General features: G+C 36.3%; 1 protein-coding gene and 1 pseudogene across 1 annotated transcript in view; both read left to right on the top strand.

Moving 5' to 3' along the window:
• NAALADL2 (N-acetylated alpha-linked acidic dipeptidase like 2) overlaps nucleotides 1-24,323 on the top strand; it is a 1,445,704-nt gene that overhangs the window by 345,834 nt on the left and 1,075,547 nt on the right. The gene's annotated exons all lie outside the window — the stretch shown is intronic.
• On the top strand, nucleotides 18,301-20,596 carry LOC114052969 (annotated as a pseudogene).

Here is a 24,323-nt window from a genome sequence, read left to right as displayed (position 1 = left end):
ATGTTAATACAGAGGATGATATGCTCAAGAATTTTGTTTTCCAAGTGGACCTAAGATTATCATGATACATGCAAATAAGCACATGCCCAAATACCCATAGTCCTAAGACTGAGAGTGGTAGTACAGATGCAGGTATTCAACAATGAGGTGGCCCTAAAAGATATCATTTTAATTTTTTTCATTAAACAAATCCAAACTTTTATTTACATTGTAGGATTAGAAAAGAAACAAATTTCCTTGTGTCTTCCATGAACAAGCTAGGGAAAAACTTCCAGAAGTCTATCAGCAGTGAGAAAAATAGAAAAGGGGAATTGCCCAAGAGCACGCTGATACCAATAACTCAATTTACTAATACCAATGAAAATGAGGAAGGGAAAAACATCAGTGCTTTGGCCTCAAAAATCATTGTGGTTAATGGAGAAAGGTATCATTTTTACAGAAAAACTACTGTCTTTGCATAGGCTGACTCCCATGCCTGCTACTTTACCTCCACCACATGAAACTCCTAGGTTCCTTCCTCACTTAGTTGGCATACCAGATCCTTTGAGAGGCTTTTCATTATTTTCTAGTTGTTGATGCCTCATCTGTTTTGCATTTATTTAATTTTTTAATATATTTTATACCTTCCCCATGAAGTCAGGGTATTTTCAATTTTCTTTGTCTCAAAGCCTTGCACAGTGTCTGGCAACGTAGTAGGCATTTTTAAATGATTGTTGAATTAAAATGAATTGAAGTCTCTTCTCTTTTCAATGTTACAAACTTTATTAAAAAAACAAACAAACAAACACTGACGTAACTACTCTTCAGACCTTCTCTTCTATAGGCTAATTATTGGCAGTTGTTTCAGCCGGTCTTTATTATATGCTGTATAACATCCAGTCTCTTGGGTTGCCCTCTTTTGTTCTTGTTCCTGATTGTCGATATCCTATTGAAATATGTTTTCTTGAATTTTATGTAGTACTCCAGATTTGGGCTGAGCAAGTCAAGTACAATGGGACTGTTTTTTATAAATATCACGCCCCTATTTATGCAGTCTAAGATAGCACTTTTTTTGGCTACCTTGTCACATTATTGAATCATTTTAAGTTTACATTCTGTTTAAAGCCTCGGAAACTTTTCAAAGAATCTCTTGTCTAGTCACACCTCTTCTAGATTGTACCTGTAAAGTTGAAGTTTGTGTCCATATCTAGAAATTCACACTTATCCTCATTAAACTCAATATTATTACTTGGAATCATTGTTCTAGCCCATCAACATCTTTTGAAATACTGTCTGTAAGCCAATATATTAGCCATACCTCCTAACTTGAAGGTATCTAAAACTTTAATGGGTATGTTATACAGATCTTCATCAAAGACATGAGAAAAATGTTGACCCACAAAAGGACCAAGGACAGATGCTTCAAACATTTCAATTGAAATTTCTTTCTAGGTTGAAAGGGACTTAGTAATAAATATTTTGGGGGTCTAATTGTCCTATAAATTCTAACTCCACTCTGTTTTTCTATAATCTGCCTCGTATGTGTCTGTCTTTTCAACAAAAATAGCATAGAGACAGTCAAATACATTACTGAAATGTAGAATCATTATATTTTTGGCATGCCCCTAATCTACCAGTACAATCTCTCTATCAAAAATGAAAAAAAAAAGTGGTTCATTTGGAATATCTATTCTTAATGAAACCATGTTGTTTCTTAGTAATAACCACTTCTCTGAGTGCTCACAAACCATCATTTCTTTTTTTTTTAAATTTTTTTCCATCATTTCAATAATACTGTTTTCTAGATTTTTATCAGGAATTGAAGTCAAGTTTACTGACCAATGGTTGGAAATATCCACTCTCTTCCTTTTTTTTAATGGAGAGATTTGTCTGCCTTCAGTGTAGTCCTATGGCATCTAGCTCATTTTCCAGTTTTTTGAAGTTCAGTGATAGTAATTTAGCAATTATATCTGCCAATTTTGTCAATACACTAGACTCTAGTTTATCTCAGTCTGGTAGATTGAACTCATTGAAAGCAAGTAGGCTCTCTGTTATCATTCTCTTATCCTGGATTTCATTTTTCTGTTACCTATTTTTATTATATCTTTTCCACTCTGAAGATCATTCCATTTGGTATCGAAAACAGAAAGAAATAAGAGTTATAAAGTTCTACACTCAGTATGTTATATATTATAATTTTATCTACTCTAATTACTGTTTTTAGTTCTTTTTTTAATTCTACCTCTTATATCAAACATAACTTAGAGAGTGCTTCCTCTCCACTTTTGTTTTTACTTAGAAATTTTGGGGGCAGCTAGGTGGCGCAGTGGATAGAGCACTGGCCCTGGATTCAGGAGGACCTGAGTTCAAATCCAGCGTCGGACACATAACACTTACTAGCTATGTGACTCTGGGCAAGTCACTTAACCCCCATTGCCCAAACAAAAAAAAAAAAGAAAGAAAAGAAATTTTGGCCAGTTTCAGTTCATCCTGAGCTTTAGGATTCCTGACACTATTTTAACAGAGCCATGTCACTGATTTGTCTTCATCTAAAATGATATGTCTTTGCTTCCATTTTCTGTACATATCTTTTAAAGATCCAAGGTGATCAGTGGGTTCTGTGTGTACATTTTAGATGATTCTTCATGTTTTTATTTTGCTCATGAGAATTATAGTCATATACATGATATTATGGTTTTATCTTCAGAATTTAGTTCTTGAAGTTACGTTTGTGCTATTTTCTCTAGGATTTAAGCTCATAATATTCTACCTCAAAGGAACCTACCATTTTAGGAACTCAATAGTTCTAGGGTAAATGTAAAACTATGCATAATCATTTTCTTCTTTATTGCAGAATTTGGGGAATACCCACTTTCTAAGAGTTCCTTCATTTGCCTATATATTCTTTTTTTTTCTTTTATTTATACCTAAAATTTCTTTTATTTTATAAAGCAATCATGGAAACAAGGGAAATCCTTGTTTCATCTCTGATCTTCTAGTGACACTATATTACTAATATTTCTATCTTTTTACTTTTCAGATAATCCTCTTTTGGTCTTTTGTCTTGAACTTATTAATATTCTTCTTATTTTACATTTCAAGTTATTTCTGCCTAATTTATTATTTCTTTTTTTTCTCAGTTGCTAATATATGTTGTACGTTTTCATCTGAGGATTGTTTTAGCTGTATCCCCTCAATTTTGGTGTGTTATCTTACTCCTCTCATTCTCTTTAACAAGACTTTTCCCCATTATTAACTCACTTATTATTTAGGATATGACTACTTTTCCCTTTTAGTACTAAATCCTTTGTCTATATATAACGTATTGGTTTTTGCTGTTGTTGTTGCATTATGGTTTGTAAAAGATATTTAGTGTTTACACCTTTCTACATAAATTGAGTTCATTTTGCCCAGCATGTGGTTTTTTTTCGTATTTAATGTGATGCTCAAAAAAGTATAATATTTAACATTATAATTCACTGAACTTGGTCTATCAAAACTAGTTTTTTTTCCAGCATTCTGTTTAGATCTACAGTTTTTTAACTGGTTAATTAATCTTGTCCTTCAAGAAGAATCTTAAGGTCATCTGTAAATATTTCTTTGTTGTTATAGATTTGTTTTTTTCATTTCAGATAGCATTTTCCTTAAGTACTTAAATGCTATATTAGTCACTCCATGGATATTTAGTACATTTAGTAATCAAATCCTTGGTTCCTTCAGGTGTATCTGTCAGTCAATATGAACTACTGATTTCTACCTATGAAGGATGGCTCCATAGTTTGAATTCCTATGTCAAAGAAATAACATTCAGAAATACCCTCCTCCCATTTATTTACTTAGTCTAGTTTCCCTCTTTGCCTTTTCTGACAGTAACACTTTTATTGTTTCCTTTTATAAAATCTAGATTATATTTCCTATTTTATAGTCCCCTGAAGCATAATATATTTTTCTAGCCCCTTATTTTAATTCTGTATATAGTCTATGCTTTAATTGTTATTATAATTTAATTCATTTTATTCAGCAAAAGACCTGTTTCTATTTTCAAATCACTCTTCTATTTTATAGGACATGTAATCCATTAACATTTAAAATAACAATTATTAAGTTCTGTTTCTCCCAACCAGATTTTCTCTTTGTTTGCTTGCTTTATTTTGACTTAATTAAATTTTAGTTCATACCTAAAAACACATATAGAAGGGTTCAGCTGCAATTCAAATGGAAAAGGCCATTGTTCCTTAGAATGATGAGGCAAAAGAAATGGTAAGTTAAAGTTATATGCTTTGATAAAACCATATCTATTTTCTGATGTTGAGTTATTTGACAATGTCAAGTAATTTGTTGGTGAAAACTTTCTTTTCCTCAGCTTGCATAACTATGGTATATAAACATTGATTTATCTGATTGGTCTTTTCATGCTATATAAACGTGTTTATCTTTCTTAAGTTGCTTTTATTTGATGAAGTAGTGTGTTTTTCATATTCCTGGGCTTTAAGTCTTAGCTAAAATCCCACCTTTTACAAGAAGCCTTTTCTGATATCCTTTCTTCCCTCTGTTGATTTTTTCCAATTTGTCTTGTAAATTTCTTATTTATTTATAAAGGTTTACATGTTGTCTTCTCCCACAGACTGTGGGCTTCATAAGAACAATAACTCTGTGTGTGTGTGTGTGTGTATGTGCGTGTAGTTTGCCTTCAACCTCCTCCTGGTTATTCTTGAATTCCTCTGAACTTTATAAACCATGTTTCTTCTAGTGCTAAACAATCTATAACTCCCTTCATTATCTGAGGCCTCCTTTGCCTGGAATAGTGTTCCACCCCCTGACCCATTCAACATGAACTATCACTCTGTAAGGCCTATCCCCATTTTCCTATTGGTGAGTTCTTCTTGGAGCCTCCATTTTGTGGAGGTGCCCACGACAGTCTGTCTTCAGTCTCCTCTCAGCCATGTTCCTGTCTTCCTATGGTCTTTAAAAACATGTTATGTTTTTATCCATTTTATCCATTCTCTACCTCCTCCCAGCCCCCTCACACACTTTTCAGTGTCATTTTGTGTGTTGTCTTTCCCCATTAGAAGTAAGTGACTTGAGAGCAGGAATTGTTTTTTCTTTTTTCTTGTATTTATATCACAGCCAGGATTTGGCTCATAGTAATCAACTAATAAATGCTTATGTGTTTTCTTCTTTTTTTCCTTCAACTCTTGTTTGTTCATTAGGATTCATTCAGATTTCCTTGCTGCTAAAATCCATCTTTACTCACTGATCCAATGCTAAACTTGCAGGATAAACTTGAAGTTCTTAGGGGTTTAAATTGCTTTTTAAAAATTTTTTCAATATCATATTCCTACCTTTTCTTTACTTTTTATTATTGACAAAAAGTTTTGTGTGATTCAGACAAGTTTTGCTGGAATTGTAAAAGACTTCTTCTGAATACTTATATTATTTCCTGATGAAAATCTGGAAATAGTGATTGTGCTTATGAGTGAAATGGACATAGTATTCTTCTTTGCTAACCTCATTGTGTATTTTCACAATTTTTTTTCTCTGGCCTATGGTTTCATATAATTTCCAGAAGTATAGTATTCAGGCTTTTTGTTTCATTTTGGTTGCTTCTGGGAAATCAGTAATTCTCAAGTTTTCTTGCAATGTTTGATTTAAAGAATAATTGCCTTGGCTTCTAAAGTTCCTAAAATCTCCCCACCCCCCATTATTTGTCTTTTTTTCTTAATATTCTTTCTTTCCTTTTTACATTTTTAAATTTGAATTTACTCATCTCTTTTTTATAGGGACAATTGCTGGATGAAGTTTTTAACTGCTCATTCTAAATAATTCTCCAATTTTAATTTTTTTTCAAGAGTTATAATTTCTATTCTTCTTTCTTTAGCAATTTTATTGATTCTGACTCTTTCTAAACATTCTTAGGATTTTTTCTATTATTATTCCTGATTGTTTCTTTGTTATTGCATTGTTTTCCCTCTCTTCTGGGAGTTCTGCCTCCCTTTTTTTTGGTGTTATTTTTTTTTGTTTTTGTTTTTGGTTTTTTTTTTTTGGTGAGGCAATGTGACTTGCCCAGGGTCATACAGCTAGTGTCAAGTGTCTGAGGCTGGATTTGAACTCAGGTCCTCCTGACTCCAGGGCTGGTGCTCTATCTACTGTGCCCCCTAGCTGCCCCAGTTCTGCCTCTTTTAAATCATAATATATATGCATTGTGTCAAGACCTCTTTTATTTTTATGTTTTTCCCATATTTTTACAGATATTTTTATGTAAAGTTTTCCTTAATATGAATTTTTCCTTTCTTCTCATTTATACTGTGGTTTTCTTACGTTTCTTGTGTTTTTTTTTATCCTATCTTGCTGTTTTGAGATTATTAAAGAAAATGAGGCTTAAAATTGACCTCTTGCTCAGCCATCTTACCAGAAAGAAATATTGTCTCTTACCAGGGATAATAGTTTCTTTTTAGATAACCACACCACTGTTTAGGTACACAAGCCTTTCTCAAAATATTAGTCAACTATTTCTGCACGCATGAGCTAGCAAATGGTGGTATGCCTCATAAGCAGATAGTAGGGTGGGGCTACTGTTTCCTACCTTGACCGATACTTTATCAACATGGCAGCTTTCTTGGAGTTGGATGAGAAAGCAGTCTCTGGGAGGAGAAATGATGGCCCAGTTCCTTTCTGTGTACACATTTTTTAAGAAATGGAGATCTTGGGATACTTCCAAAGTAATCCTTTCCCTCAAGCTGAGATCAGGATGGCTGAAAGTGGCAAGAGTGAGTCATCATAAGTCTCTCCTGGACCAAACAGTCTCCAAAGGAGACCTCAAGGACCCTAAAAAATACTTGGAAAATAAAACAGAATGAAATACAAAGAAATGACATTAAAATAGATATTCAAAAGTCTTAACACAGTTTAAGCTATTAAAGCTGTAAAAGCATCAATACTTTTACTAGTTTTTAGAACATTAAAAATCCTCTAAGATTTTGTAATACCCTATATAATACTTTAAAATTTATGAAGCACTTTACATATATGACCACAGCTGAACCTCATAGCAACTTTCTGATTAAGGTAATAATAACAGTGACGACCGCTAACATTTATATAGTACCTACTATGCACCAGGCCCTGTGCTAAGTGCTTTACAATTATTATCTCTTTTGATCCTCATAACAACCCTGGGAGGTAGGTGCTATTATTATTCCCATTTTGCAGAGGAGGAAACTGACATATACAGAGGTTAATTGATTTGCCCAGAATCTTGTAGCTACTAAATGTCTGGGATCAGCTTTGAAGTACCTGATTCCAGGCTTAGCACTTTATCCACTGTATTTCCTAGCTACTTTACTCCTATCAGGCACTATAGGTATCATTGTCTCCATTTCACTGATGAGAAAACTGAGGATGAGAGTTGTTGACTCTGGATGACCTTACCCATGGTTACAAAGCTAATCAATGTCCACTAGGGTGATTCAGAAACTTGTCTTCAACTGAATACAATTCCAGTGCCCTTTCCATTATTCCATCCCATCTTTCTTTATGGATATATAATAAATTGAATGGTGTGGATTAATTGAAGACTTTGGTGGTCAGGGAAGGGGGAGAGTTTATAGTACAGCTTAGCACAGTGTTGGCACATAGTGGGTACTTAAAAATGTTTATTGATTGATTGAAGCAAATCCCCAACTTGTGGAGTGCATTCTTTACAGACTCCAGGAGAGCTAAGACTTAATAGCGGGTTTTTTCAACACTATGTAACTATTCTCACTTCACTGTTTCAGCTTCAAGGAGGCACATGCATGGCCATTCTTGCTGCCACCATTTTAAAGCTGTGATCTTGGTTCCTGGCTCTGATGTACATGCAGGGGTTTCGTGGTGGCAGATTGCCACTTTGTATTGATCTGTTTTTTAATAAATTTCTATCAGGCAATCAAACAATACATGAAGAGGCCAGGGGGAAAATCTCCAACTCAACAGCCCTTCACTCTCAGCAGGATCTAGGAGTAGCCACACATATGGTGGCCATGTAAGATTTTTTTCTGGTCTTCCCCACTCCACAGAATGATTGTAAAGCACCACACTGAGCTTTTAAACAAATCACAATTACAAATTTCTTGCTCTGGAATATAAATGTTGCTTTAAGGAATCATTTTGCTATTTGCTGTGGGTTGTTTTTGCTTTCAGCATGAATAGGATGTGGAATTTTGTGAGTTCAAATTAGGTGATTAGCTGAGCAGTATTCACTGACGTCCAGACTTTGCTCTCAAATGTGTATTTCTGTTCAGAGGAACTGCTGAGTGTCTGGACGTGGGCTATAAATTCTGGGCCAACCAACACACAGCAGCTCTGCTGTCACCTCTGCTCCATCTACTGGAATAATAATTTTTGCTATGTGCATTCTTTAAGAAAATCATTACTTTCAGAATGACTTTTTGAGAAAGTTGGTCAGAAACATACCACTAAAGAGCATAGAGGTGACTTGCTTAGGGATATCCAGAAAAAAAAAAATCAGAGTAGAATGAGAATGAAACCATCATTAATCCGTCAGAACTAATTGTCTACACTGGAAGCTGTCTTTTACTGGTGAAAGACACAGGCCTTCTAGTCCATATGCAGGGTGAAGGTATTGCAGTAGGGATGTTTAAGTGGATTTCTGAGTAAATTGAGTTGAAAAATAAAGACCAGTAATGATAAATTCTTTGGGATTCTGGTAGAAAAGGGGGTCTTATAGGAGGCAACATGATATGAGAGATGAAAGTTGGATTTGGTATCAGGGGACCTAATGTGACCTTGGGAAACCACTCAATCAATGAAAAAGCATTTATTAGGCACTCATGCTTGCCACAGATAAGGCCCGTATGTCTTGTATTCTAATGATTTCCTATTGTGGCATAGGGGATAGAATGCTGGATTTGGAGACAGGGAGATTTGGGTTCAATCCCCACCTCAGATCTGTGTGTCTTTGGGGAAATCAACTAACATCTCCCAGCCTCAGTTGGTTCATCTCTGAAAAAGGACTGATAATACCTGTAGTGCTTAGATTCAGAAAAGAACATGCAATAGAGTGTTAGCTTATGAGTTAAGAGGTCTTGGGTTGAAGCCCTATCTTTGACGTATATACTGGCTGTGTGATCCTGGAAAGTCATTTTACCTTTCACTGCGTCCCAGGCACCTTGCTGATCATTTACCACTTTGCATTGGTAGAGGGAGCCTCCACAGTGGAAACTCTCTAAATTGATGAAATCACAGGTAAGGCCTCCATGTCCTCTTCACCCCAGAATTAGAGTACTACCCTCACAAGGTTCTCATGAACATGTAAACTCTTTGAGGGGTTAGGATTGTTCAATTTCTACTTTTGTCTGGCATCATGCCTGGCCCATGGTAGGTCCTTAATAAGTGTTTATTGATGGGTTTAATTGGATTAAATGGAAGATGTTTGAGGAATGCTAGGTAAACCTTAGAATGATACAGAAGATTATGTTGTTACTGCTCCTTCACAGTTTTTCCCTGGGCTGGCCAGTGACAGCCTCACTCCTTTTCCTGCCTCTGGCTCCGGGTATGATTCCAGCATTCCAAGGCCTGGCGTTGACCCATAGAGATGTTCCCAAAAGACATGAACAATGCAGTACTTTTGTAATGGAGATGAATGTTCAGCATTTCTGGGATGGGACAAAAACTTATTCTCATTTGTGTTCTGACATAACCGATGCTTTTTTCGTAATACAGTTCAATTGGGGGGAAAAAAAAGCTAACATAACGAATGACCAAATAAATATATAAATAAATAAAGACTCCTCCCCTTTTGTAAGAAGATTAATAACTTATTCTAAATGAGCCTTATTCAGATTGGTTTTCTATGACTGTAAAATGCTTATGCCTCTAATTTATAACAGGTTTGCAAAAATATGCACGCAGATAATATTGCCAGCAACAATCTAGTGGATTGTTGTGAGAAAAGTTAACTTCATGCAGAGTTTTGTTTTTTTTTCTTTTTTCTTCTCTCCTTTGTTAAGAGAAAAAAATGTCCATTCACAATACAATCTGAGCTGGAAGATTTTTTTTTTCTTTTGCATTTATGCTACTGGAATCATCTTCCTGGTTTGGCAGCTGGGATTAGGCTCCTATTTACATTGCTTGATAATGACCACACTCAGTATTGTGCACTTCATTTGCATCCAGTCTGTTTATCTGGAAATGATGCTGATGTTTGGAATGAGTTTGTATTTAGATTAGGGGGAAAAATAACAAAACCCTAACACAGTGATCTCGTTTACAGGGTGCTGTTTGGAAGGATTAGGTAGAAAATGCATTTCCTGGTACAGTCTGCTCCAAATGGCGGAGGTTTTTGTTTGATTGTTTGTTTGTTTTTAATCTAGCAAAAGTCCTTTTAAGAGGAAGAATTATTCTCCCCCCATACTCCTCATGGGTTACTTGGGATAGGGTATGGCATTATCCATGTTAGGGAAACTACAGCTTTTAAAAAAAAAAAGTTTTGTGTTTCCTGCTGATTTTTGTTCAATGCAACAGTTATTTACTTAGTGTCTGTTGTTAAGGCATTTTTCAGTTATGTCTGACTCTTCATGACCCCTTTGGGAGTTTTCTTGGCAAAGATACTGGAGAGGTTTTCCATTTTCTTCTTTAGCTCACTTTATGGATGAGGAAACTGCAGCAAACAGGGTTAAGTGACTTGCCCAGGATCACACAGCTAGCAAGTATCTGAGGCTACATTTGAACTTAAGATGAGACTTCCTGATTCCAAGCCCACTGTAACTCCTAGCTGTTCTCATAAGTGTCTGTGATGTACTAACTGCAAAGCAGAAAGCTGGGAATACAAAGATGCCCTCAAACAGCTTTCCTTCCCTTAGGGGGATATAACATGCACACAATCAAATCAAAGCAATTACAGGGGGTGAAGTGGGAAGGAGGAGGTGCTTTTAAGTAAGGGAAGTCCAAAGGGCCTCAGGGTTGCTCATTGGTGAACATTCTCCATATCTAGCTCCATTCTAGACCCATAAGGTTGGCAGTCATCTCTGTGAAGTAAGTCAGAAAGACAGCTCTGGGATCAAGGCCCACCTCTGAGATATGTGTATAAAACAGTCAGGTTGTATATAACACTTGAAGATTTTTAAAGGCTTGACATAATGATTTCATTTGATCCTCACAATAACCTTGTGAGGTATTTTACCCACAGTTTACAGATGAAACAATGATTAGAGAGTTCAATTGCCTTGGCCAGGTTCACAAAGCTAATCACTGTCTGACTAGATTTGAACTAAGGTTAAGTTGTATTAGTAAATTATAAGGTGAAGTTGTAAGGTTAAGTCATAAAAAGCAAATGGTGTTATTATGTAATGAAAACATTTTGAAATCTTACTAATTATTTCAGATAAGTTATTGTGAAATTAAGTATTCCTATGAACATTTTCTAATATCTGCACTAGACAGCACTAAAAATGTGACTTTGAAAATCTATAGGGCATTAGAACAGATTCACAAGAATAATTATTTTTTTCCCCAAAAGTTAGGTGGGCAGAGCATCTAAATAAGCTGTTTTCAGAAAAAAACACAATCTAGCAATAACCATTTGAAAAGGGGTTCAAAATCACTGATCATCAGGGAAATGCAAATTAAACTTCAGGTATAGCATGGCACCCATACAACCATAAAAAAGGCCAGAAAGAAAAAAAAATCAGTGATGGCAGGGATGGCGCATTCATTTACAGCTAGTTGAGCTATGAAACAGTTCAGCTGTTTTGAACAACAACAATGAAAAAAAAAAGAAATATAAATCAAAACTGATTCTTTGAACTAAAACCCTTTGGCACAACAATCTGACATTTAAGTTTGTATACTATGTAGGTTATTGACAGAATAAAAAGACTCATCTGCATAATGGTATTAATAGTACCTCTAATTATATCTAGTAGGGAAAAAAACTGTGGAAACTTAATGTTTAATGGTTAGGACGTGCTTGAATAAGTAATGTAGTTAGATGGTGGGATGGTTAGAGCATTGGGCCTGGAGTCAGATCTGAGTTCAAATCTATCCTCAGACACTTCCTTAGCATGTGACCCTAGGCAAGTTGCTCAACCTCTGTTTGCCTCAGTTTCCTGAAGTGATAAAATAGGAATGATAGCACTTATCTCCTAGGGGTCTTGTAAGAATCACATGAGATGATTTGTATAAAGCATTAAGCACAGTGCTTGATACATGGCAGACACTTAATAAATGCTTCTCTTCTTCTTCCCTAAATAAATGTAGTACATTGTAATTATACAATGCTGAATGACAAATATGCAGAATTCAAAGAAATATGGGAAGAAGTATTTCAGAAACAATAGAAGAGTGTGACGCTGACAAATGAGGATGACATCAGACAGCATAAAATCTCATGGTCAATGCAATGGGCAACACTGATAACATATCAGTAAATTTTTTGCATGTTATATTCAGCAGTGTAACATTTTGCATAGGGCAGAAATAGTTGAGGAAGAAATGTGGCACTTGGAGCATTCTGATCATGGCTACAGTTGTGTTGAGAGAAGGGATGTACCCACATAGCAGCCTCAGAGATGAAAAGCCACAGTCAAAGTACCCTGAGGGAGTGGTCCTGGGGCAATGGTGCCACACATCAGGATATTCTAACAGAGAACTTTGGGGGGACCAACTGGTGATACCATTCTCCTTGTGCTCATGCCCATTACGGCTCTACTGGTCTTTTTTTTTTTTTTTTTTGGCCAGGTGTGTGTCACACAAGAGTACTTTTGCGTGTATAAACCTTATTAAACTCTTTTATACATCACTTAATTGTTTTGTATTTTCACCTTTGGTAGTTTATCATTTTGATTTTTTTTTTTTTGGCTAGGCAATGGAGTTAAGTGACTTGCCCAGGATCATGCAGCTAGTATGTGTTATGTGTCTGAGACCGGATTTGAACTCAGGTCCTCCTGAATCCAGGGCCAGTGCTCTATCCACTGTGCCACCTAGCTGCCCCCAAATTTTGATTTTTTTAATCTTAATAAATGAATGGATGCATGAATGAATTGAAGCATTTATTAAGCTCTTATTATATGCAAAGCACTGTGCTAAGTGCCAGGGAAACAGATAGAAAAGTAAGACCATCCCTCCTCTCAAGGAGCTCACATTCTAAAGGGAAAGACTACATCTATAGAAGATTTCAGCTGTAAGTCAGGTAGAAAGATCCCATAGTCCTTAGGGAACAGAGGCAAAGTAGATTGTAATGTCTCTTCTTACACATAATCTCCACTGATAAAATCATATCAATTTCTGATGTTGAACCATTTGACAATGCCAAGGACTTTATTGACAAGATCTTTCTTCCCTGGGCCCCTGTAGCCATGGCTATAACACTTTTAGGAGCAGTTACTAGCTGCCTTTCCATAAGGGTTGTTTCTTAAGATGCGGCTGAGAGCACTTGGGCTTTAAGCATTGCTATTCCCAATGTTACTGGGGTAGCATCAGGGAAATGATTTCCATCAGAGTCTGAGGAGAAATGGAGGCCAAGGTGGTGGCGGTTTGACTTGTCTGCTACATGCTGCCTCCTACCTCTCCTTTGGGGAGTGCTCTGATGCTTCATTTAGACTCACTTACCTGTTCTGTTGGCAATTAGTTGGTGTGCCTGGTCCCTTCTTTGTATGAATAATTTCACGTAAGATACTCATGATGACTTTGAGGGCTAGCCTAGAAGTGGGACCCATAATGGTCTGGGGGTGAGGGTGGGGTGATGTCACTCTTAGGGCTCCTGACCTATTTGCCTATTTGTGGAGGTTGGCCCACAGTTATAACTGGTGGTGATGAGGAAGGTGGATTCCTCCTCCACAATGATTACTCCCTTCAATGATTGCTTAGAGGCAGGATTAATAGAAGGACAGTGGTCCAATGAGACCCAAATATTCAGGTCCTGGGGTGTGTCTCCATCAGAGTTTTAGAGGAGATACTGATCAAGGTAGAGGTGGTGGCTTAACTTACCTGGCAAATTTTGCTTGCTGTCTCTTCCTCAGGTTGCCCTACTGATGAGTTTATTTTTTTAGTTCTTCTTCCATTTATTTGCAATTGTGCACATGAAAGTAGAATGAAAGTTAAAACAAAAACAATTATTGAAATAATACAAAATTATTCAAATAATGTTAGCTGATTTATTTTTTCATTAAAATCAAAAGTAAATAAAGAATTCCTAAATTATTTATATGTAATATTTGCTATGTTTTTCTTTAATCTCTAATGTTTTTAAATTTTGATGTTTTCTTCTCAAAACAAAATGTTTCTCTAGGAAAGATACAAAATTTGGAGCAGGTTTTAAGTTTTATTTATTTTATTTATTTATTTATTTATTTATTTATTTATTTATTTATTTTATTGATTACTTTTTAAATTAAATTAAAATTATCAGTATTTCTAATTTTGCATTTAACTTAGCATAAATGTTCTTTGTTCAAATGGCTTTCAACAGTTAAAAAAAAAGCAGCTATCATTCACAGCACTGTCCTAGGTATAAACCCAATCTCAACCTGCCTCTGTCATCAAAGAGCTTCCATTCTGCTGCGAGGATATAACTCAATGTGCCCAAATAGATGAAGCCAAGGGCCTCTGTGGAAGAAGAGAGTGTTACCAGCTACATAGATCCAAGAAGGCCTCATGGAAAGGCACCCCCTGAGCTGAGCCTTCCAAGAAGCCAAGGATTCTGAAAGGCAAATATGAGGATGAAATGCATTTTACATATAGAGAAGGGAACAAAGACAAAAGAAGAAATTCTGAATTCAAGGAAAACCTAGAATTGCAGCTTGATTGGAACATAGAGGGCATGAAATGAAGTTATGTGTGCTACGACTAGGAAGGTAGATTGGATCTGGATTTTGAAAAGTCCTAAATGCCAGGCTGAAGAGGTTTTATTTTATCCTTGAGGTAGCAGGGAGTCAGTGAAGGCTTTTGAGAGACCTATGCCTTAGTAATATCATTTTTGTAGCTACATGGGAAGTGGGAATATCATTTTTATAGTACAATAGTATTTCATTAGTCATATACCACAACTTGTTCTACCGTTCCCCAATTGATGGACATCACATCAATTTCCAATTCTTTGCCACCAAAAAAGAGCTGCTATAAATAATTTTATACAGATAGGTCCTTTTCCCTTTAAAGAAGATCCCTTTGGGATATAGACCCAATAGTGGTATTGCTGAGTCAAAGGTTTGTGCAGTTTTAGAGAAATTGACGACATTTTGAATGTGGCAGGATAAAGGAGAAGCAAAAGTAAAGGGTAACTGTGAATATGAACCTGGGTGAGCAGGAGGATTATAGTGCTTATGAAAGCAGGAGGAATATTTGGAGAAGAGATAGAGGAAAGAGGAAAAACTGCAGGGTTCCATCTCTGATGTTAAGCTTGATACAGTGATGGAACATCCAGATGAAAAAGTCCAATTACATTTGGTAATGTGGGACTGGAGATCAGGAAGATATTTGGATTTGTAATATATCAAAAATATTGAGAATATATCAAGAAAGATCTTAAATACAGATTTAGAAGTCATTAGTATAGAGTTAATTACATCTAGAGAAGCCATTGAAATGTCAGACAACTAGCATTTATAAGACGCCTAGTGTGTGACAAGTGCAAATTGAGTATTGAAAGCCCATGACAAAGCCTTGATGAACAAACACGATTAAAGTACGGGTGACAGATGGTGAGCTAGAAAGGTGACTAAAGAAGAGCATTCAGAGAAGATGGAATAGAAGTAAGAGATATTATTGTTATAAAAGCCAAGTGATGACAGGGTATCCAGGAGAAAGAGTTTTACAGTAGTATCCAGCGCTGCGGAGTGGTCAAGAAGGATAAAGACTGAATGGAGTGAATTGGATTTAATTTTAATCTTTTTAAAATTTTATTGAAGCTTCATGTTGCAATCATTTCCCACCACCTTATTCCACATTGAATTCTCCTTTATGACAAAGAAAAAGGGAAAGTTCACCGTGAGGGATGAGTTATGTTTTATTATCTCTTCTAAAAGACCTTCCTTAGTTTTTTCTTTTACTCAAGAGTTCATCTTCCTTCTAATGATATTATCATTTGCATTGTTAGAATCTTTGTGTTTATTACCTTCTCAGTCCTGATTTTGCTGTGTATCATCTCAAACAAATCTTGCCATGTTTCTTAGAATTCCTCATGGTTGTTATTTCTTACTACACAATAATGTTTCCTCTCATATGTATATCCTAGTGTTTTATTTTAAAATTTCTTTTGGTTTTCATTTTGGTCATTCCCCAGTTGAAGGGTATCCATTTTCTTTCTAGTTCTTTGCTATAACAAAGAACAAGAAATTTGGTATATACTGGATTTTTTTTTGCCTGCAAGTTCTATAAGGTATATGGCTAGTATTAAGGTTATTTTGTGTGTGATGGATATGAGCAAGTTATTCACTTTTCATTCATATTTCCAAATTGAAATCAAGAAATTGGTCAGTTTCACAAATCCCCAGTCCCTTTAGCATTGACTATCTCCATCTATTTTTTTCTTTTGACAATTTTCATGAGGATGTGTGAAAACTCAGAGTTATTTAATTATGCATTTCTCTTACCATCATTGACTTGGGGCCATTTTTGTGTGGTCATTTATAGATTGCAAATCTTTTGAAACTATATATCTATTGATTGCCCATTTATCTGTTGAGGAATAGATCTTTGCATGACAGGTTTGTGTTAATTCCCTGTACATTTTGGCTAGCAGATTTTTATTGGAAATTGCTGTGGCATTTTCCCCACTCCACTGTTTCTCTCCTCCTGTTTCTCACAAGGCCATAGGCTTTTGCAATCTTAAAAGATTGTTGGTCACCTTAGGAAGATCAATGTGGTCAGAATCCCACTTTTGAACTTATAAGAAATGAGTGGTTGGAGAAGTGAAGAAAGCAAGTATAGACAATATTCCATAAGTTTTGCTCAAATGATAATCATTTATAAGCAAAATATGTGAACCTGATAAAAGAAGATGTTTTTTAACCTGGATAATTATACAGAATCTATAGTGAATTATAGGTCAAAGAACTGCTAATAAGACACTTTTTCTTTCACTTGACTAAAATTGCAGTATTTTAACCCTACCTCAATCAACTCTAGGGTTACTTTTATACTATTCAAATGTGGCATGTGATTTGTGCTTAGTTTATGTTGCTCTAAAGCAGAAAGAGTACCTTTTAACTTAATTTTGAAGATTAAACTGGAGGTTCACAATGGCCCTGAAACATTCTGTGCCATTACTTTTCAAAAGAATAAAAGAAAGCCTATGGCTTTCTATTAGGAGGAAAAAAGGATATGATACCACCAGATAGAGTATTCCATTTATTGATGTTAAAGCAGAAGACAAAGCATCCCATTATGTAACTACTAAGTATCCCATTTTTATTTGGGCAGAATGATTTGAGACTTTCTGCTGGCCAGGCTTCCCCTTTTTAACACTTTGTATTGGTTATTGATTCTTCTTGGCCTTTTTTCAATGGTGCTCTTCTATTATGTTTATGGTTAAAAAAAATTCCCTGAAACAGATTTGCCATTGAAATGTTGCATTATTTCATTCATATACTAGTTATTTTCAATTCAATTCAGCAAACATGTGTTGAGCCCTTAATATGTGCCAGGCACTGGGGTAGGCACTGGGGATACAAAGTTTAATATAATAATAATAATAATGATAATAATAATGATAATAATAATTTCTTCTCTCAAGATCCTTACTTCTACTAAGGGAAAAAATATCTACATAGATAAGAATATACAGAATTTATACAGAATAAATATAATTATTTTTGTGTGTTTTATTGGGGGAGAGGGAGGGAAAAAACTGGCATCTGGGAAATTAGGGAAGGCTTCCTGTAGGAGATGGTACTGGAGCTGTCTTTAAAGAAATTTGGAGGTTCTATGAAGTGGAGATGAAGAGGGAGAGCAATTCAAGCTTAATGAACAGGCACAAAAAGGCATGAAAGCCAAAAATGGAATGTTTTACAGAAGAGCAAATAGAGTGGTTTGGATACATCAGGTTAGTCATAGGAAATCAGTCTTGGAAAAGATGTTGGAGCCAGATTGTGAAGAATTTGTGGTGCCAACTGTAGTATGGATTTTATTGTTGATCTGAGGAGTCTTTGAAGATTCTGTAGCAGAGGAGTGAGACAATCAGTTCTGGACTTGTGGAAGAGAAATGTTTCATCTGTATGGAGGATGGTTTGGAGGCGGGAGGGGCTGGAGGCTTAGAGTCCTACTGGGGAGCTATTGTAATATTCTAAGTGACGAGAAACGAGGGACTGTATTTTGGCTCAATGTGACATGAGTGGCTCTGTAAGCCTTACAAGGTATGTTGCGCTGGAGTCAAGAGGATTGTCAGTGAGAAAGAATAGGGGATTAGACTGGATGTGAAGGGTGCATGAGAGTGAAGAGTTAAAGATGACTTTGAGGTTGAGAATCTGAGTGAATAGAAGGTTGGTGATGCCTTGCAGTTAGGAAGTTAGGAAATAGGGAATAAGGGAATAAATAAATAGGGAATAAGTTAAGAAATAAGGAAGTTAGGAAAAGAAATGAGTTAGGGGAAAGGTAATGACTTTTATTTGGGACAAGTTGGGTTTGAGGTGTAAATCCAAGTCGCGATATCCAGAAGTTGGAAATATAAGGTTGCAGCTCTGGTCATTTGGAAATGATGACCAGATACGGAGATCTGGAGGTCATCTGCACCAGTATGATAAATGAACCTAATAATAATTAGGATCACCTAGCCAGAGGTTGTATAGAGAGAAGAGGACTCAGGAGAGGGAATAGCCAATTCTGGAGAAAAGCAGCTGCCATCCAGGACTTGGCCCTTGGGAACGAGAAGGAAGGAAGATTGCTGATGAACTCAGTGCTGCCAACAGGAATGTTGTAATCTGGAAAAATCAAAAATTTTGTCAAGACCATGGAACAGATGAGTTTGGAATGGTGTCCAACATAAAGTCTCATACAAGTACCATTAAATCTTGGCAGATATAACATTTGTAACAAAGTACCTCCAAACAGTCTGTTTATTGTGGGTCAATTGTAACAGAAGAAGGAAAGGAAAAGAAAGTCAGAATTAACTTTGAGCCTTTCAAACCAATCAATACATCACTGTATTTGTATACTAGACAATTCCATGCAGAGATTCTTATACCACAACTGTCTGATGATTGCAGTTTTGACTTTATTGTACTAGATGATACTGGTACACTCTTTGGCACACTCCAAAGAAATGCAAGAGAAGTCCTGAACGAATTCACAAAAAAACGCAATAGAGAAGAGCAATCTGCTTTGTGTTTTGTTCATTTATAAATGGAAAAAGGCACGACTATGTAAGAATTGGCAGAGACTTTTGTGGAGTTTTGTCTATTCACCCAAGTGAATGAGTCTGATCTTTTTTCAGAAGGGTCAGCTGACTTCAAAATTGAACTAAGTCAATCCGACATGTTTGACCAGTGATTGCTTTTGAATGTTTTAAAATTAGTTGATATTTCCTATGGTGGTGAAAATAGATTCAATCAGACAATTAGGTTATCTACTACTGAAGGGCTGTCCAATGTGAAATTCATTCAAGACAAGAAACTAATAGGGCAATATTTGGATGAAATCAGTCATGACACAGAGAATTACCATTCTGGAGCTGAAGACATATAAAAGCTTTGGAAATGGGAGCTATAGAGATCTTGATTAGGAAAAGTTAGATACAATGAGATATGTTCTTCATTGCCAAGGCATAAAAGAAAAGACTTCAGAACAGAAAAAGGAGAAATTAAACCTGATAGATAAAAAGACAAGACAGGAACATGAGTACGCCACTGCTAGACTTATTTGCTAACAATTACAAGTAATTTGGAGCAATGTTGGGAATTTTTACAAAGAAGTCACAAAAAAGATCCTAACTTGTGAGAGGAGTTGGTGGAACTGGAGGTGTCTTGCAGGATTTGTTGGATTTCCAGGCAATTGAATATGAAGGGGAAGATGTTAAACATTTTGACTTTGATGATTACTATATAGTTGATCTAGATACAGCAAAATGTGCCTTACCCTGCATCATCCAACCCAAGAACAAATGCACGTTGGGGGAGGAGGACAGATTTATTTGCAGAAATCAATCCATGTACATTCAATATTGGGGAGGAATAGAAACAAACAAAAGAAAACCCTACTCTGATTTGTCATGGTATCAATGGAGGACCACACCTCCTCCTTCCCTAAAAAAAAAAAAAAAAAGTATCCTATGCCCTACACCAATGAAGTCAAACTCAGATAGAAATGGGGGCCACCAAACTATCCATAAGGGTCCCTGCAGGGCATATATTGACTTAGAAAAGCTACCTATTAAAATTACCTGTGTTTTTTGTATTTTTATTTATTTTGTTAAATATTTCCCAATTACTTTTTAATCTGGTTCAGGCTACTCTCAGGAGTGTTGAGGGCCACAACCTGTGGGTTGTGGGTTCTACACCGTTTGTTCCAGTGGGGGATGATATGAAAGGAAGTTTCATAACTGAGGAGATAGAGCTCCTAAGGGAAAGCTTCTCTCTCTTTTTCCTATTTCTTTTTTGTTTCAAGGGAAGAAAGTGTGGTCCTCAATTGAGAGGAAGGGGTATATGGGTACCTAGAAGAAAGAACAAATAGTTTGAGTTTGACTCCACTGGTATAGGACATAGGATACAGAGTCAATGAGAGAGGACTTGGTAGCATTGGTTCAATTAAGTTTATATAACATAAAAATATTACGGACTCAGCACAGTTATATGTGCTTATGAGGAGGAGGAGAGAAGGTAGATGGTGAGGATAATCCAAGCTTGAGCCTTAGAAGTGGTGGAGGGAGAGATCTAGGGGTAAAGTTATTAACTATAGAATCAAGATTTCAAAAGGAAGAAAGTCAAGTCGGAATAGCTTGGGTAGACTGGGAAATCAGGGAGGGGTGGAACAAGTGGAGGTTGCAATAAGGAAGAAGAACAGGTTTAGGACAATCTATTTCCATCTCTGCCTAGGTCCTGGCTGTTGCCTATCTCAGGAATGGTGACTTCTCACTTCTGGGTATTAGAATCCCTCATTTCCTTCAAAGATCAGCTCTAATGTTATCTCCACCATGAGGCTTTTCTTAATCTCCCCTATTGGTTGTTCCTGCCATTCTTTGCTAAAATAAATAAATAAAAGAGCCTATATTTATTTGCTATATATACCTATTTTGTATCTGCTTATGTGTGTGGATGTTGTCTTCCCCTATAAGAATGTAAACTTGTTGAGGACAGGGACTGCTTCATTTGTCTTTGTATCTCCAGCACTTGGCATAATGCCAAGGAGGTGCTTAATAAATGCTAGTTGGTTGATTCCTCCTCAGGGTCTTAAGAATATGAGCTGCTTTGGCGCCAGGGGACAAGGGTGAAAGTAGTCTGTTGGGCTGCTAGCTTTTAATTTGTATAGCAGTTTTTTTCCTAGCTTGTCATTTTCAGAGAGACAACATGGCCTCATGGAAAGAGTACCTGGATCTACCTGGAAGACATCCATAAATGTGCTGTCTGTATGACCCCAGGCAGTGCCCCAGTCAGTTCTTGAAGACTCTACATTGTAAAACAATTCCAGATTTAAATGGGTAGAGAGAATTTCTCACTGGGAGTTCCCCACACCAATGATATCTCACACATCTAGATCTTCTTCTCCTCTAGCTGCCCACCATCAAAAAGAAAAGAAAAGAAAAGAAAAACCTTGCCATTTTCAAAAAAGAGACTTGTATATATTTTTCTACTTGTGTTCAATGTCACTTAGCACAGTGCCTGGCACATAGTAAGCACTTAAGTGTTTATTGGTTGATTAGCTCTTTTTTTTCTTTTGCTGTCTAACTAGTTTTCTGAGATTTTGAACATATAATTCAGCTGAAAACAGAGAGGTAATTTTAGATCTCTATCTTTGGGCCACTACAGTGTTAAGTGGATTCTTAGTGATCTAAATTCTTGATGATCCTCTCCAAGTCTAATTTAGGGCATAATAGTACATCAAAGATCTTTGAGGAACACAGTTTCCTCTCTCACTCCTAAATCTTTACTATGTCATTATAAAGTGTATATGCCTACCTCTTTCATGTCACATAATCAAAAATCTCCTGTTTCTAGGGAAGATAATTTTTCATATGAAGGCTGTTACATGGCCTTCCATCATCAGGCATTGGGTGATTTCACTCCCGCTGTCTGGCAGTCATTGATTCTAACCTTGTGATAAACATTCATTGCATCCTTTGTCCAGAAAGGATTCATTTTAAACCAGGTTAATGTGATTCCTAAGCTCCTTGATATTCGTATACTTGGACTCCATTTCATATTGATATTATTTATTTGGATCCAAGTCAAATTTAGATATTTTCAGAGTAATTAGACCAACATAATGGTCACAATTTATGAAATACAAGATTTTGTAAATTGTGCTACAATATTAAAAATACATTTAGGAACACAATAGTAGAGATGAAATACCAAGCTTAAAATGGTGAAAAAGGCATTTCTCAGACCTTCTGGCTTCTCCAACACTCCATTTAGAAAGCAATTATTCATTTAGAAAGCAATTATTATTAGGATCCCACAATAAATAGCATAAAAAGCAATTATAACGTTCTTTTTGAGTGTTATGTTACTGTAATACTTGGCAATAACCATTGTGTTGATTTTTTTTCTCCCTAACTCTGCAATTCAGAACTGTCAAGGAAGGCCAGAATTTGTAGCAAGATTTGTACTGAACTGGACTGAAGTCAGGAAGATCTGGCTTCAAATTCTACCTTTGACACTTACTGACTGCAATTCACTTAACCTTCCTGAGACTCAGTTTCCCCATCCATTGTTTTTATTTTGTGTTTGGTCTGAAATGATGATTCCATCCACATACAGAATTCCAAAAGTAGAAACTTGACAAGTCAAGATGTCACCCATGATGTCACTGGTCCTCTTTGAAAACAAAGGAGCAGCAACAACAATGTTAGAAAGTTACTCAGAAGCCCGAGACGTCAAATTTCTAGACGTGTATCTCTTCACTAATTGCCACCTGTGCCTGGAGTGCTCTCCCTCTTTACCTCTGCCTCCTGATTTCCTTTCTTAGCATCTTAGCTCCAACCTTGCCTTTCAATTACACTGTATGCATGTAGTTGTTTACATGTGGTGTCCTCCATTAGAATGGGACCTCTTTGAAGGCAAAGACTGTTTTTGCCTTTCTCTGTATCTCCAGTGCTTAGCAAAGTTCAGAGTCAGTGTTTAATTAAATGCTTGTGGACTGACTATGTGTTAGAGGCAAGAACTGATGGCAGGTCTTCTTGACTCTAGCAACAGCCTTCTGCCCACTGTACCACACTTCCTCTCTTCTTACTCTCTGTTATTATAATCTGGACATTGCCTACAGAACAAGATGAGTATGAGGCCAACATGAATCATTGTACTTCGAAACCCAATATAAATGTCACTTATTGTTAGTGAGGCAAAGATATCTAATCGCATGTTGTCTGCAAAAAGAAAAGTGTGTTGAAAGAATCTTTTTTACAGCACAAGGAATTTCCTTATGGGACTGGGGTTGGGGCCAAGCCTTCTTTCCCTTTTACACATCATTTCTCATTTATTTGAGGCCTCCTCCTCCACAGATCATTATTATGCTGACCATTTAGAAAGGACCTCAAGGCAGCTTGTCTCATACAAGCATTTTTACATTTTAAAGTGCTCTGACATTTCATGGGTATGAATTAAGTTAATAAATCCCCTGCAACTAGAGAGAAACAAACCACTGGGGATTTTTCTAGAATTAATACAGCATGAGATTCTACCCTGTGCATTATAAAACTGTGGATCCCTACTGATTTTCTCCTAATTTGTTCCTTCTTGTGTTTGTTATGATAGAGGTAGTGGTGGTGGTTGGAAGGTGAGTGGGTGGGGAAGTACAGACATGAGGCAGTTGGGAATAGAAGTTTGTTTTTTTCTTTCTTTGTCTTTTCTTCTATTTTTTCTTTCTTCTTTCTTTTCTTTCTTTCTTTTCCTTCCCTCCCTCCCTACTTCCTTCCTTTCTTCCTTTCTTTCTTTTCTTTCTTTCTTTTCCTTCCTTCCTTCCCTCCCTCCCTCCTCCCTTCCTCCTTCCTTTCTTTCTTTCTTTTTCTTTCTTTCTTCCTTCCTTCCTTCTTTTTTCCTTCTTTCCTTTCTTTTCTTTTTCTTTCTTTCTTTCCTTCCTTCTTTCTTTCTTTCTTTCTTTCTTTCTTTCTTTCTTTCCTTCCTTCCTTCCTTCTTTCCTTCCTTCCTTCCTTCCTTCTTTCTTTCTTTCTTTCTTTCTTTCTTTCTTTCTTTCTTTCTTTC

The sequence above is a fragment of the Vombatus ursinus genome, unplaced genomic scaffold (assembly GCF_900497805.2).
Source record: "Vombatus ursinus unplaced genomic scaffold, bare-nosed wombat genome assembly UNPS02014810.1, whole genome shotgun sequence".
In the NCBI taxonomy this organism is placed as follows: Eukaryota; Metazoa; Chordata; class Mammalia; order Diprotodontia; family Vombatidae; genus Vombatus; species Vombatus ursinus.
This window is presented reverse-complemented; position numbering and strand designations above follow the sequence as displayed.